The sequence below is a fragment of the Mustela lutreola genome, chromosome 14 (genome assembly GCF_030435805.1).
Source record: "Mustela lutreola isolate mMusLut2 chromosome 14, mMusLut2.pri, whole genome shotgun sequence".
Taxonomy (NCBI): Eukaryota; Metazoa; Chordata; class Mammalia; order Carnivora; family Mustelidae; genus Mustela; species Mustela lutreola.
In genome coordinates, this window is record NC_081303.1 from 5,562,117 (window position 1) to 5,578,699 (window position 16,583).

A 16,583-nucleotide genomic window follows, 5' to 3' on the forward strand; every position below is an offset into this window, starting at 1 on the left:
GATTTTAGGCACAGTGGACAACAATGAGAGATAAAGGGAAAGCCTTCCTAAGTTTAAGAACCTGAGAATGCTGAACACTGTGGGTCAGTTGCCACCCGATTTCAAACCAGAGTTAGCATTAATGTGAGTTGATGTTTAAGGACACGGTAGTCTAGGCTGTGGAGGGAAAGGCATACAACTGTGGTTGGGGAGAACTTACCCCGATGTGATTCTCCTTCCTCTACTGGGTTCCCACCCTTGGATGTGCTGTTGATAATTTTTTCCCTCTAGTCCCTCTTTCTCTGTCGTCAGTACTCTAGGATGTCCCTAACCATGCTTATGTTACTTATGTCACTAAGGTTCTGCTGGATTGGTGGGCTGGTGGGCTGCCACCATTCCCTCCATGCCCTGAATCCTTGCCCTGTTTGAGAGAGAATGAGCTAAGAATGATGGGCTGGCACAGGGAAACAGGAAGGTATGCTCAGATGCACAGTCCTGATTCTGAACACAAGAAACCAAGGTTCAGCCTGAGCCCAGGGATGCAATCAAGTAACTTAGGAAAATGTCAAGCAATTTTCCAGAAAGAATTCAACAGACATGTCCAAAGGGATATGAGGAACATAGTGAATTGTGGCAGAAACAAGGGATAGGACCATAGTATCAAGGTGGGTGCCCGCCCTTTGTGGGTTCATCTCTTTTCCAGGCATTGGGGTGAACTTTGGGTCTATTTTTTCTTTTTTTGCTTAATCTTTCCTTTAAGTCCAAAGAGCTTAAAGAAAAATTTTCCCATCATACAAACTCCCTGTGTTACCCCTTTATATAGTCAACCCCTCCCTGAACCTCATCCCCTGCCAATCACTGATCTGTTTTCTGTCCCTACAGTGTGGCTTTTTCCAGAATGTTATATAAATTCAGTCATACCACTGTCTTTTGGTTCTGGCTTATTTCAGTTAGCAAAATGAATCTATAAGTCATCTGTTATATTGCATGAATCAATAATTTGTTACTGAATAATATTCCATTTTTTAGGCACCTCAGGCTGTTGCTACCATTGCTGTCACACTGTCTTGAGTCACAACTGGGTATTCTAGAGGGGAAAAAGATAATATTCCCACTGCTGGTTTGGTTGAACTTTGAATTCTGTCTTTCTCAATCGGCCTGCTACTATTTACTTTTCAGAGTCTTTAAACAGTGGCTTTATCCTTCTGTTCAGGTTTTACAAAGGCAATCCATGAGAGAGTGGTGGGTTTTTGCCATCTTACCCAGGACTGGAACCCCTGTTCTACTGTCTTTTTGCTATTAAATGTCTGAAGTCCATGTGTTTCATGATCCTTATAACTGACTTTATTTTATCTTTATGAAAGCCACAGGATCTTTTCGTTTGTGGTATCTAACTTCCCAATGATGTTTGTTGGCTTATTTTCTTCCATTGAGTATGGAATGGACACCATTTTTGAGTGCCTTCTAGGAACTTAATCCTAACAAAATTCCCACTCTGTAGGTATCATTATTCCCGCTTTAAAATGAGCAAACTGTGGCCCAGACAAGCTAATAAAATTCCCCAAGGCAGTAAACAAGAGGCAGGGCTAGGAGGTAAATACAGGGCAACCCTGCTCAAAGTCCAATCTTCTCTCCACTACAAGATACCATTTAGATTAGACAGGGGAGGTGGAGTCGAGTGGTGGATCCCCAAGCCCAACATAGACTTTGACACAGAAAAGTACTTCTAAAATACGTGTTGAAAGCACAGGTGGATACAAAGATGCATGGATGGATGGGGTTGAGTTGTGCTGGGTCCAGCTGAACTGAATGGAGCTAACTTGAGCAAAAATAAAAGATTTGTAAAAAATTACAAGTATAATAATACAAAAAAAAAAAAAAAAAAAAAAAAAAAAAAAAAAAAAAAAAAAAAAAAAAAAATAAGTTTAGTTGAATTGATTAGCAGAACAATTTTCTCATGGTAGAAATCTACATGAGCGTCCTCCCTTGGGAGACAGGCGTGCTTAGGGCTAATAAGACTATGGAGAAAGAAATACCTTAGCCAAAAGAAAGGAGTAGCCTATGACTCTACTCAGAATGTTGCTAGACTTACCAGTGCACCATAAGGGACAGCACAGTGTAGAATTATTGTTGGTATTCCTGAGGGATTTCCAAGAGCAGTTGTGTTGGATTCCCATTCAAGCGTGGAGTACTCCTCTAGTACTCCAAGTACTCAAGAAGATGCATTCTTAAGTTAAGTATGATGGTGGGGGCGGGGGTGAATTAAGGGCGAAGTCAGTGGGATATTATCCTTGCATGGAACCACAGAGGTCTCATTATTTGGCAAAGGTAGTAAAGAGTGGAACACCCGGTGGGGGTGGGCATGGGCTCTGCAGAGGCACACATTAGGTTAATTTATTTACCCCCGTATCACCAGCCCATGGAAGGTGATCAGGCAGACTGAGATCAGACTGAATGGATGGTGGGTGGACAGACAGGTAGATGGATGAACAGACAGATGGATGGGTAAATGATTGGAATATGCCAGGTACTGGGCAAAGGTGATATGTCCAATATCACCCTGGGGAGCTAACCAAATGGTCTCCAGGTCCTGCTGCCTCTGTCCTTCTCCTTTCCAGCCTCAGCTTACACTGCCTGCCCTCCGGTTCACGCCTTTCTAGGAAGCTAGAAAGGCTTCCCATCCTCACCAAGCTTCCTTGTGCACTGGGGCTTTGCAGAAGCCTACTTCCACTGCCTAGATGCCCCCTAACTCCTGCTCTGTCTATCTCTGAGATCTCAGTTCAGTCTTCTCTTCTCTCTCATCTCTGCCTCTCGTTGCAACAGACGCCTTTCCTTTATGGTGCTTCTAGCAGATGCAATTTTACTTTTATTTATGAAATCATTTGATAAATACCCATCTCCTCTACTTAACCATACCCTCTATGAGGCAGGGACCATGCCTGGTACTTTGAAGACTGTTATGTTCCCAGCACCTGGTACAATGTCTGGCACACAGTAAATGCTTAATAGGGATTTTCTGATTTGCTGATGGACTAAACTGGTCCCCAGTATGGGTCTGCCTCATAGCTGATACAGCAGCTTCAACAATTAGCAACAGGTATTTATCAAGTATCTGCTACTTGCTCATTATTTCACTGGATACCATAGCAAGCCCAGAAGCGAAACCATGCTCTAACTGTTCATGCTCACTCTCTGCCCTTGTGAGGCCAAATTGGACACAATCTCGGAGGCCGGTGTTGTTAGTAATTTTTTCTTAGGGTAGATCTGTTAGTAATTTTTTCTTAGGGTAGATTAAAGGTGGCCCCAGATCTGGAACACTCTTCACACTTGCCTTGAATCTGGCGGATCTGTGACTGTTTTCACCAACAGAATACGGTAAAGGTGACACTGTGGCAGTCTGAGCCTCAGTCTGGCTCTCGTGTCTCTCTCATCGGAAGCCCTGAGCTTCCTCTAAGAAGTCCTACTACCTCAGGACCACCGAGCTGACAAAGCCACGTCAACTGCTCCTGCTGAGCTCCCGGCCAATGGATGGCCACATGGATGTGTCTCTTAGACGTGGCCCCTCCCCCTGTCATAGCGCCCCAGCTGACACCACACATACAAGCTGCCCAGTGGACTCCTGTCCAAATTCCTAATCCACAACGAAGGGAGCAAAATAAAATCATTGCCTTAATCCATTAGGTCTGGGGGTAAATTTGTTAAGTTGCAACAGTTTAACAGGCACGGTGCTATTCCAAGGGCTCGGAAGTGAGACTTGAGCATATGCTAAGGCGCCCTTCTCCCTAATAGTGATACAGAACCTAATAAATAGCAGCGAACGACCCAGATTTGTTGCAGTTGGGAAATAACAACAAAGTAACACCGGTAGGAGAGCAAACCCAGTCAACCTGCGGGCAGCTGGGCCCAGCTTTCAGGGCAGTCTATGTGAAACCAGCAACGTCTCACAGAACTAGAGCTGGAACCTCAACTGTTACATAAATGTGAGTGATATCCTTGTGAGTAAACAGTATTTGTTAAGGAAGTTTTACTCTTATTTATAAACAATTAATATTATTTATACTATTACTTTTTAATTCATACTATTATTAGTATAAATAATCATTTTTTAATTAAGGATCGGTATTATGTAAAATGAGTTGGGGGGGTGGAATCAAAGCAAAATCCTGACCAGGGAATTGGCAGAAACCCTTGCGGTGTGTTGGGCCGAGAGGGGCTCGCTCCTGGCACATGCCCTCATCTCTCCTACAGGTCAGTTTTCTGTTTCTCTGCAGGCCTCCATGGCTCTGAGGCTTTCTCACATCTGTAGTCAGTATTCCACACAATGGGCATGACCTGAAGAGGGACAAAGGAGGAGCCCTCACTGGTCAGGCATGCAGAAAGCCTCGGAAGGAACCCACCCGGCTGTCTCACCTAGATTCCCGCCTGGAAGGATCGGCAAGCCCGTGATCAGGCCAATTTTCCTCAACAGCACTGACTTTAGATTGTATGGATTTGGTTTCACGTGACAAACACAGGGAACTGAGAATCTGTCCTAAATGTACCTGAACTCTGAGGCTATGAGTTTGATAGGGAGGATTTGAAATTAAAACCTGAAAATAGAAATGACACAGAAACATCCTTCCTTCTTGTGGGGAGTCAAGATGGAACTTCAGCTAAGGAGTCCGTCCAGAGGAGACTCTGGAAGACTCTATCCAGTACACTTCCCAGAAGCAGGCGGTTTTATGATTGAGAAGAGAGGGTGTGAAGAACAGCTTCTCTCCAGCCCCATGGCATGTCTCTTCTTGGCTGCTCAGGCAAACATGTGAACAACAGTAAACTGAGCTCAGCGTTACATCCTGTTGAGTCTAGGATGTAAATTATGAGTCACCTGCTAAGCGGAAAGGACACGCAAACCTAACAGTTCTAAATCTATTTGCCACGGATACAGTTTACTAAGTCAAGTGTGGGGGTAGGACCCCAAAAGGACCCAGTGGAGAACAAAGTTGAGGCATAGAGAAGCGGCTCCTTTGTTTTCCATGGAGAAGCAGGCCCGCAGGGAAAGAAAAGAGGAAGGAAAGGGAGACCCTGAACCACCGGCCCTGTTTATATTTGCAAGGTCAGTGAGACAGTGGCTCTGGAGGTTTTGATTTATGACCACATCTGTGCCTCTACCGCAGACCTGAGACAGAGTGAAATGACACTCACACCCTGATTGGAAAGCAGCGAGGGCTGGCTGCTCAAAAAGATGGGCAGGGTAGGAGAGAATCTAGGATCGATATACCCCTCATCACAGGTTCACAAAGCAGCAGCTAAAAAGCCTTGAGGGTGATTTGAAAGAGAAACAATAAAGCAGAGTTTGATGGACTTCCTAACCAAGAGCAGGAGACTGGTGCCATTTTCTCTAAACCTGTGTTTTTCAAAATTGCAGACTGTGACCCATTAGTGTATCATAAAATCAATTCAATGTGTCCTGCCTGGCATCTGCAAAAGGAAGGAAGGAAGGAAGGGAGGGAGGGTGGATGGCTGGGCGGAGGGTAGAGGAGAGAGGGGAGGGGAGGAGAAGGAAAGAAAGAGGAAAAGAGAAAAAGAGAGTAGACTAGTACTAGCCATTTTAAGATAAATATAATTTCGTGAAACCTATTTTTTTATTAATACCGACCTGAATGTATGTTCTGAGTGGAGCTGCAAATGGCATGTCTTACCCTGGATAACAGTCACCAAAGTTTGAAATCCACTGCTTTAATCCAATTGTCAGGTTGTCAAGGCACAGAACAGGTCCTTCAACCCAGACCCCCTGCCAGCGGATCAGTTCATTTCAAGGAGACCCTTGGAAATGCAATGGACGCAGCGGCCCAGGAGGGGGTGTCTATCTTGATTTGGCTTTTGCAAAAAAGGAACGGATTTCTGAGTTTCTTCTAAGTGTACATTTACTCCAGAGAAAGTGACCGCACAAGCAAAGTTCAGGTTCCAAAGAAGGAGAGGAAGTCAGCAATGAAAGCAAATTGATTTATAGCAAACTGCTTCTGTCAGGCTTTGTGAAAGCTGTGAAAATCTTCATGGAAAAAGAAATAGAAAAGAGAAAAGGTAGCTAGGAGTAGCCGTTTCCCAAGGACACACAGACCTGACACTTCATGCCCTCATGTCAGTCCCACCTGCTGTTACCAGCCATGGAGACCTCCCTGTAGGGAAATCACAACATAGTTAAGGAACTTCACCAAAGGGGGCTAGGGAAATTCTGTCACAAGAGATGGCCTGAGCAGATAATCAAGGAGTTCTAGAAACTGTAAAGGCTTAACAATTTCAGATCCAAAAAGCCAAAGCAAGAAATGCATTTTAACTTGGAAAGAAAGAAAGGAAAACAGGGTGGAGGAACAAGATGGCAAAGGAGCAGGAGACCTAAATATCGTGGGGTCCCAGGAGTTCGGCTAGGTGGTTAGCAAACCATTCTGAGCACCTACAAACTCAACAAGAGATCGAAGAGAAGAACAGCAACAATTCTATGAAGAGAAATCGACCACTTTCTGGAAGGTCGGACATGCAGAGAAGTGAATCCGAGGCGATATACGGGAAGATAGACCGTGGGGGGAGGGCTGGCTCCTGGCAAGTGAGAGAGCAGCAGAGCAAAATCAGAACTTTTAGAAGTCTGCTCCAGTGAGGGATGTCACTCCAGAGGTTAAGCAGGGGTGTCCCAGTGAGGGCACAGGGACAGTGTGGTCTCAGGACCCGTGAGGTCACAAAAAGACCGGGGGTGCCTGAGTGTGGCAGAGCTCCCAGGTATTGAGCAGGGAGAGTAGGCTCTCAGCTCGGGGTTACCTTAAATTGATATCTGAGGCACAGTCGGGCCACTGCTCCTCAAGCAGGGACCCCACAAGTGGCAGGTCTGGGGAGACTCACCTTCCTCCTCTGGGAGGAGTGGCACAGGAGCACAGGACAGGAATCTGCTGGGTTTGGAGACTCCAAATGGGGCACGCGCCAGAGACAGAAATGCTCGGTCACAGGCCGGGTGAGCTCAGAGCACGATGGAGACCAGGGAGACGAGAGGGACTGATGGCGTTTTCCTAAAGGCACACCCAGGAGTGGGGCGCCGAGCTCTCAGCTCCCCCAGTCGGAGACTGGGCGGCCGCCATCTTCATTCCCGTCCTCCAAGGCAGTACAGAATGTGCTCAGGGAACAAAAGCTCTGAGCGCAAACCGGAGCAGATTGCTTAGCCCGGCCCCTGGCGAGGGTGGTGGATTTCCACCTCTCACAAAGACATTTGAGAATCACAGCAACAGGCCCCCCGCACCCCCAGATCAGGAAGAACATCCAGCCAAGACCAAGTTCACCAACTAATTCAGAGCTAGGGGGAATACAGCACATAGAATTTATGGCTTTTTTCCCCCAAGATTCTTTAGTCACTCAAAGTTAAATATTTTAAAATTTTATTTTTTTCTTATTCTATTTTTTAAAAACTTTTCCTCCTTACTATTTTAACATTTTTAACTACTTTACCTTATGAATACATTTTAAAAAATCTTTTAAAATTTTGATTTTTATAGTCATAAGTATCCCTTCATTGTATTTAAGCTTATTTTTTGTATACATACAGGTTTTTCTTTCTTTAAAATTTTAGGCTACAGTTTCTTCTAATAGATCAAATATACCCTAAATCTGGAGAATGGCTTTGTTCTAGTCTCCATCCTGATCACATTCTTTCCTTCTTTTTTTCTTTTTTCAACCAACTTCTTATCATATCAATTCCTTTCTTAGAATCTTTTTAAAATTTTCAACTTTACAGTCATATTCCATCCCTTCGTGTTTACCCTAATTTTGCATATATGTAAGTTTTTCTTTTTTAAAATTTTGGGAGGCAGTCTCTTCTAACAGACCAATATACACCCAAAATCAAGTCTGTGGCTATGTTCTATTCACCAGTCCAATTATTTTTTTTCCCCTCCTTTCTTCTCCCCCAGGTTTTGTGTCTCTTCTGATTTGGTTAGTGTATATTTTTCTGGGGTCATTGCTACCCTTTTAGTATTTTGTTCTCTCATTCATCTAGTCAATCTGGATAAAATGACAAGGTGGAAAAACTCACTTCAAAAAAAAGAACAAGAGGCAGTACATTAGTAAAATTTCAGAAACAGAGTTCAGAGTGATGATTACCAATGTACTAGCTGGACTCAAAAAAGGCCTGGAAGATACTAGAGAAACCCTTTCTGGAGAAATAAACGAACTAAAATCTAAACAAGATGAAATTTAAAAAGTTATCAATGAGGTACAATTAAAATTGGAGGCTCTTACTGCTACGATAAATGAGGCAGAAGAGAGAATGAGTGATATAGAAGACCAAATGATCGAGAATAAAGAAGTTGAGAAAAAGAGAGACAAACAACTACTGGACCACAAGAAGAGAATTCAAGAGATAAGTGATACTGTGAGATGAAACAGTATTAAAATAATTGGGCTCCCAGAAGAAGAAAGACTGGGGGGCAGAAGGCATATTGGAGCAAGTTATAGCAGAGAATTCCCCTAGTTTGGCAAAGGGAACAGCATAAAATCCAGGAGACACAGAGAACCCCCCTCAAAATCAATAAAAATAGATCCATACCCAGTCATCTAATAGTAAAACTTACAAGTCTCGGTGACAAACAGAAAACTCTGAAAGCAGCTCAGGACAAGAGGTCTGTAACATACAATGGTAGAATATTAGATTGGCAGCAGACCTACCCACAGAGACCTGGCAGACCAGAAAGGACTGGCATGATATATTCAGAGCACTAAATAAGAAAAATATGCAGTCAACAATACTATATCCAGCTAGGCTCTCGTTGAAAATAGAAGGAGAGATAAAAAGCTTCCAAGACAAGCAAAAGCTAAAAGAATTTGCAAACACTAGACCAGCTGCACAGGAAATATTGGAAGGGATCTTCTGAGCAAAGAGAGAGCCCAAAAGCAACAGACCAGAATGGAAGAGAGACAATATACAATAACAGTCACCTTACAGGCAATACAATGGCACTAAATCCATATCTTTCAATAGTTACCCTGAATGTAAATGGACTAAATGCCCTAATCGAGAGACACAGGGTATCAGAATGGATAAAAAAACATGACCCATCAATATGCTGTCTGTAAGAAGCTCATTGAAGAACCTAAAACACCTCCAGATTGAAAGTGAAGGGGTGGAAAACCATTTACCATGCTAATGGACGTCAAAAGAAAGCTGGGGTGGCAATCCTTATATCAGATCAATTAGATTTTAAGCCAGACTATAATAAGAGATGAGAAAGGACACTATATCATACTCAAAGGGTCTGTCCAACAAGAAGATCTAACAATTTAAAATACCTATGCCCCTAACATGGGAGCAGCCAATTATATAAACCAATTAATAACAAAATCCAAGAAACACATCAACAAAAAATACAAAAAATAGTAGGGGACTTTGACACCCCCCCCCCCCCCACAAAATGGATAGATCATCTCAGCAAAAGATCAACAAGGAAACAAAGGCTTAAAAGGATGCACTGGACCAAATGGACATCACAAGTGTATTCAGAACATCCCATCCCAAAGCAACAGAATACACATTCTTTTCTAGTGTACATGGAACATTGTCCAGAATAGATCACATCCTGGGTCACAAATCAGGTCTCCACTGGTACCTAAAGACTGGGATCATTCCTTGCATATTTTCAGACCATAATGCTTTGAAACTAGAACCCAACCACAAGAGGAAAGTTGGAAAGATCTCAAATACATGGAGGCTGAAGAGCATCCTACTAAGGAATGGGTCAACCAGGAAATTAAAGAAGAATTACAAAAATTCATGGAAACAAATGAAAATGAAAACACAACTGTTCAAAATCTTTGGGACACAGCAAAGGTGGTCCTGAGAGGAAAGTAAATAGCAATACAAGAAAAAAGAAAGGTCTCAAGTACACAACCTAACCCTATACCTAAAGGAGCTAGAGAGAGAACAGCAAAGAAAGCCTAAAACCAGCAGGAGAAGAGAAATCATAAAGATGAGAGCAGAAATCAGTGAAATAGAAACTAAAAGAACAGCAGAACAAATCAACAAAATCAGGAGCTGGTTCTTTGAAAGAATTAATAGGATTGATAAACTCCTGGCCAGACTAATCAAAAAAAGAGAGGGAGGGGGAGCCAATTCAATTAATTAATTTAATTAATTAATTGATTAATTAAATTAATAAAATCATGAATGAAAGCGGTGAGATCACAACCAACACCAAAGAAATAAAAACAGTTATAAGAACATATTATGAGCAACTATACGCCAGCAAATTTGACAATCCGGAAGAAATGGATGCATTCCTGGAAACTACCAAAACTGAACCAGGAAGAAATAGAAAACCTGAACAGACCCATAATCAGTAAGGAGATTGAAGCAGTCATTAAAAATCTCCCAAACAAGAGCTCAGGGCCAGATGGTTTCCCAGGGGAATTCTACCAAACATTTAAAGAAGAATTAATACCTAGTCTCCTGACACTGTTCCAAAAAATAGAAATGGAAGGAGAACTTCCAAACTCATTTTATGAGGCCAGCATTATCTTGATCCCAAAACCAGACCAAGACCCATCAAAAAGGAGAATTACAGACCAATATTCTTGATGAACACAGATGTAAAACTTCTCACCAGAATACTAGCCAATAGGATCCAACAGTCTATTAAAAAGATTATTCACCATGACCAAGCAGGATGTATTCCTGGGCTGCAAGGTTGGTTCAACATCCATAAATCAATCAATGTGATACAATACATTAGTAACAGAAAGAACAAGAACCATATGATACCTTCAGTAGATACTGAAAGAGCATTTGACAAAGTACAGCATCTTTTCTTGAACAAAACTCTTCAAAGTGTAGGGATGGAGAATACATACCTCAATATCATCAAAGCCATCTATGAATAACCCACAGCAAATATCATTCTCAATGAGGAAAAACTGAGAACTTTTCCCCTAAGGTCAGAAACATGGCAGGGCTGTCCACTATTGCCACTGCTATTCAACATAGTACAAGAAGTCCTAGCCTCAGTAATTAGACAATGAAAAAAATTAAAGGCATCCAAATCAACAAGAAGTCAAACTCTCACTCTGCAGATGATATGATGCTTTATGTGGAAAACCCAAAAGACTCCACTCCAAAACTGCTAGAACTCATACAAGAATTCAGAAAAGCGTCAGCATACAAAATCAGTGCACAGAAATCAGTTGCATTTCTATACACTAAGAAAAAGACAGAAGAAAGAAATTAAGGAGGCAACCCCATTTACAACTGAATCCAAAAGCACAAGATACCTAGGAATAAACCTAGCCAAAGAGGTAAAGAATCTATACTCAGAAAACTATGAAGTGCTTATGAAAGAAATTAGGGAAGACACAAAGAAATGGAGAAACATTCCATGCTCATGTATTGGAAGAACAAATATTGTGAAAATGTCTATGCTACTTAGAGCAATCTACACACTTAACGCAATCCCTATCAAAATACCATCATTTTTTTTGCAAATAAATGGAACAAATAATCCTAAAATTTATACAGAACCAGAAAAGATTGCGGATATGCAGAGGAATGTTGAAAAAGAAAACCAAAGCTGGTGGCATCACAATTCCAGACTTCAAGCTCTATTACAAAGCTGTAATCATGAAGACAGCATGGTACTGGCACAAAAACAGACACATAGATCAATGAAACAGAATAGAGAGCCCAGAAATGGAAGCTCAACTCTATGGTCAACTAATTTTTGACAAAGCAGGAAAGAATGTCCAATGGAAAAAAGACAGTCTCTTCAACAAATGGTGTTGGGAGAATTGGACAGCCACATGCAGAAGAATGAAACTGGACCATTTCCTTACACATACACAAAAATAGACCTCAAAGTGAGACAGGAATCCATAGAAATCCTTGAGGAGAACATAGGTAGCAATTTCTTTGACCTCATCTGCAGTAATTTCTTCCTAGAAACCTTGCCAAAGGCAAGAGAAGCAAGGGCATAAATGAATTATTTATTTAAATGAACTTCATCAAGATCAAAAGCTTTTGCACAGTAAAGAAAACAGTCAACAAAACCAAAAGACAACTGACAATGGGAGAAGATATCTGCAAATGACATATCAGATAAACAGCTAGTATCCAAAATCTATAATGAACTTATCAAACTCAACACCCAAAGAACAAATAGTCCAATCAAGAAATGGCAAAAGCCCTGAACATACATTTTGGCAAAGAAGACATCCAAATGGCCAACAGACATATGAAAAAGTGCTCCACATCACTCAACATCAGAGTAATACAAATCAAAACCACAGTCAGATACCACCTCACACCAGTCAGAATGGCTAACATTAACCAGTCAGGAGAGAAAAGATGTTGGTGAGGATGTGGAGAAAGGGGAACCCTCCTACACTGCTAGTGGGAATGCAAGCTGGTGCTGCCACTCTGGAAACCAGTAAGGAGGTTCCTCAAAAAGTTGAAAATAGAGCTACCCTACGACCCAGCAATTGCAATACTGGGTCTTTACCCTAAAGATACAAATGTAGTGATGTGAAGGGACATGTGCACCTGAATGTTTATAGCAGCAATGTTCACAATAGGCAAATTATGGATAGAACTTAGATGTCCATCAACAGATAAATGAATAAGGAAGATGTAATATATATATATATATATATATATATGAATACTATTCAGCCCTCAAAAATGAAATTCTGCCATTTGCAACAATGTGGATGGAACTAGAGGGTATTATGCTGAGTGAAATAAGCCAATCAGAGAAAGATAATTACCATATGATCTCTCTGATATGAGGAATTTGAGAGGCAGGACTGTGGGTCGTGTGGGATAGGAAGGGAAAAAATGAAACAAGATGGAACTGGGGAGGAGATAAACCATAAGAGACTCAATCTCAGGAAACAAACTGTGGGTTGCAGGGGGATGGGGGGCTAGGGATAGGGTGGCTGGGTTATGGACATTGGGGAGGGTACATGCTATGGTGAATGCTATGAATTGTGTAAGGCTGATGATTCAGAAACCTGCAGCCCTGGAGCAAATAATACATTATTTGTTAATTTAAAAAGAAAACGAAAAGAAGAAGAAGAAGAAGAGAATAAATAAAGGAAAACAGAAAAACATTTTCCAAATCAGAACCAGAGAAGGATGAAGAAGTCCGATCCTTCATTTGGAAAGGAAATGAAAATTGGTCATAGCTAAGGAGGAAAAGGAGAGGCAGAGGTGGGCTACAGATCACCTGCAAGAGAGAGCTTGGGGAGCTGTGGTCTCCTGGTAAGGGAGGGGAAGGCCAGACTTGAACATGGTTCACAGCACAAGCACCCTGATTTCTTAGGATTTTCCTCCTTTGGAGCAGTGGAGAGGTCTGATGGAGATTACTGATAAAGGCAAAGCCCCACCTAGTTGCCCCACAGGACAGGAGTTTTTAAATTTTAGCATTAACTCATAAATTACCTGGGGAAATTTGTCTCTCTTGGAGACAAGACGGATTTCTTCCAGAGAGAATCATTCACAGACCTGGGTTTGAATTTAAAGCATTTGAGGTCAGTGCTTAAGTCAGGCAGAAATGAAGATCTGACACCTCTAACCACTGTCTCTTCCCCCTTCCCAGGTTGTCAGTTCACCCCAGGATTCAATTTACTGATGAGTTTGGAAATGTTAAGACACCTGCCAGGCCTGCAAGCAGACTGCATCCATGAACTAGCTCTGGTTGATTGGCAGCGGCTCTCCACGGCACAGGTTAGACTCAGCAAGGTCCCATCCTGGTTGTACCAGAGAGAGTACGTATGTCTCCCAGGGGCTGGATCTGGGGCTCTAGTAGGTTGAATGGTGGTACCCCAAAAACATATGTCTCCCAGAACCTGTGCATGCAATTTTACTTGGAAAAGGGATCTCGAGATGAGATCATCCTGTATTTGGATGGGCCCTAAGATCAATGGCAAATGTCCTTAAGAAGGATACACAGAGGAGAGAGAAAGAAGAGAAGACATATGAAGATGGAGACAGAGGTTGGAGGTACACAGCCACAGTCAAGGAACTCCCAGAGCTGCCGGAAAGTTGGGAGAGGCAAGGAAGCCCTCCTAAAATCTTCAGAGGGAGGGTGGCCCTACCAACACTTTGATTTCAGACTTCTGGTCTCTAAAACTCTGAGAGAATGTATCTGTGTTGTTTTAAACAACTCTGTGGGGATTTGTTACAGCAGCCTTAGGAAACCAGGACTGACAGTCCCCGGTGGGGTATTTGCTGACTCAGGCTCTATTTAATTTCACAAATGCTCAGGCCTTTAACTGAAGAGATGAAACAAGAAGGATGGGATTCCAGGCACAAATTAAGCACACGGGGAACTGTTCAGGCTGGAGACCAACAGCAGTGGTGACGATGAGTCGCTCAGAACACAGTATTCGCTTAGAGCAGAACAAGAGAAACGTGGCATCTTAACTAGAGTGGGTGGGTCTCTAGTTAAACAAAAAATTGCTGACATCCTGAGTTACTGGCAGATGTCTTCCTCCAGAAGGAAAAGAGAACCACCATTTCTCACTACCTAATTTGCCCTTATATACATGTTATAACTATATGTTATATATCAGAGATCATATATTATAAACAACATATGTTATATTATTTAATTTGTACCACTGGGTGAACTGGATTCCAATTTCACGATTAAGTAACTTAAACAAGCTCTCATGGCTACTAAGGGGGAGAGCAGACCTGACTTTGATATTGGTCTTGATTATGCCATTTAAGTTCTTTCCACAACACTAAGCTACCTTTTAGAAGAGTTTTACTTCCCCTTCAAAGCTCTCAAAAAAAACCCACAGCTTTCTGAGGGATAATTGCTATGCAAATGGCACATATTTAAAGTGTACAGAGCAGTTAACATTTGACAAACGTATACAACTGTGAAACCATCAGCACATTCAAGGCTGTGAACCTATCTATGAGCCTCCAACGTTCCCTCACGCCCCTTGGTAAGCTCCCCTCGACCATCTCTGAGCCCTATTACTCTTCCCAGCAACCACTGATCTGCTTTCTGTCCCCATACAGAATCATCTGCATTTTCTGGAATTTTATATAAATTGAATCATTTAGTATGTATTCTTTTTTGTCTGACTGCTTTCAGTTAGCACAGTTATATTGTGATTCATCTATGTTGTATGAATCAATAATTCATTCCTTTTTTTTCTGCTGAATAGTATTCATGCATATAAATTTATTGCAGTGTATTTAGCTGTTCACTGGCTGATGGACATGTGGGTTGTTTCTAGGCTATTACAGATAAGGTTGCTCTGAACATTCATGTACAAGTCTTTGTATGGATGTAGGCTTCCATGTCTCTTGAGGAAATATCCTGGCACAGAACGACTAGATCATATAGGAGTAGGTGTCCTTTTAAGCTGGTGTATGTTTCACTTTTTAAAGGAGTTTTATAGGTGTGCTTGGGGGGCTCAGTAAGTTAAGCTTCTGCCTTCGGCTCAGGTCATGATCTCAGGATCCTGGGATCGAGCCCCTCATCGGGCTCTCTGCTTGGCAGGGAGCCTGCTTTCTCCCCTCCCCCCGCTCTCTGCCTGCCTCTCTGTCTACCTGTGATCTCTGTCTGTCAAATAAATAAATAAAACCTTTAAAAAAAAATAAAGGAGTTTTATAAAATGATTGTACCTTTTCACATTTCCACCAGCAGTGGGATTCCGGGTACTTCACATTTTCCCCAGTATTTAGGATGATCAATCTTTTTAATTTTAGATATTCTAGTAGGTATGTGATCATATCTCATTATGGTTTTAATTTGCATTCCCTAATGACTAAGGATTTTGAGGCTCTTTTCATGTGCTTATTTGCCATTCACACACCTTCTCTGGTGAAGTATCTGTTCAAGTCTTTTGTCCATTTTCAATTTGGGTTGTTTGTTTCTTTTTTACTAGGTTTTGAGAGGTTTTTAAAAATATATTCTGGATACAGCTTCTTAATCAGATATGTGATTTGCTAATTTTTCTTCTGGCCTGTGGATTCCCTTTTCAGTTTTTTAAAAAGATTTTATTGATTAATCAGAGAGAGAGAGAGAGAGGGAGACAGAGAGACAGAGAGCATAAGCCCTGGGGGCAGCAAGCAGAAGGAGAAGCCGACTCCCAGCTGAGCAAGGGCCATCCCAGGACTCAATCTCAGAACTCTGAGATCATGACCTGAGCCAAAGGCAAACACTTAACCAACTAAGCCACCTAGGTGCCTCCGCCTTTTCACTTAAAAAAAAAAAATTATTTGACACAAAGAGAGAGACAGAGACAGCAAGAGAGAGAGCACAAGCAGGGAGTGGGAGAGGGAGAAGCAGGCTCCCCGCTGAGCAGGGAGCTTGATCCTCGGACCCCGGGATCATGACCTGAGCCCAAGGCAGATGCTTAACAACTACGACACCCAGACACCCCTGCCTTTCCATTTTTAAAGATACTATAGACTCATTCCTCTGGGCTGGTTTCGGCCCGGTCTATAAGGCAATGGGACTGACTGAAAGATGACTCAAAAGCCAGCGCAGCTCTCATAGTTTATACCTCAGGTTTTAGGACGACTATTGTAGGAAGGAACAGCCCATCAAGTGTTCTGTGTGTTTGCCTCCCTTGGA

At 42.1% G+C, this 16,583-nt stretch overlaps 1 protein-coding gene across 3 annotated transcripts in view; it reads right to left on the reverse strand.

Annotated features, from left to right (window-relative positions):
- STYXL2 (serine/threonine/tyrosine interacting like 2) overlaps positions 1–16,583 on the reverse strand; it is a 59,792-nt gene that overhangs the window by 17,029 nt on the left and 26,180 nt on the right. The window lies entirely within an intron of this gene.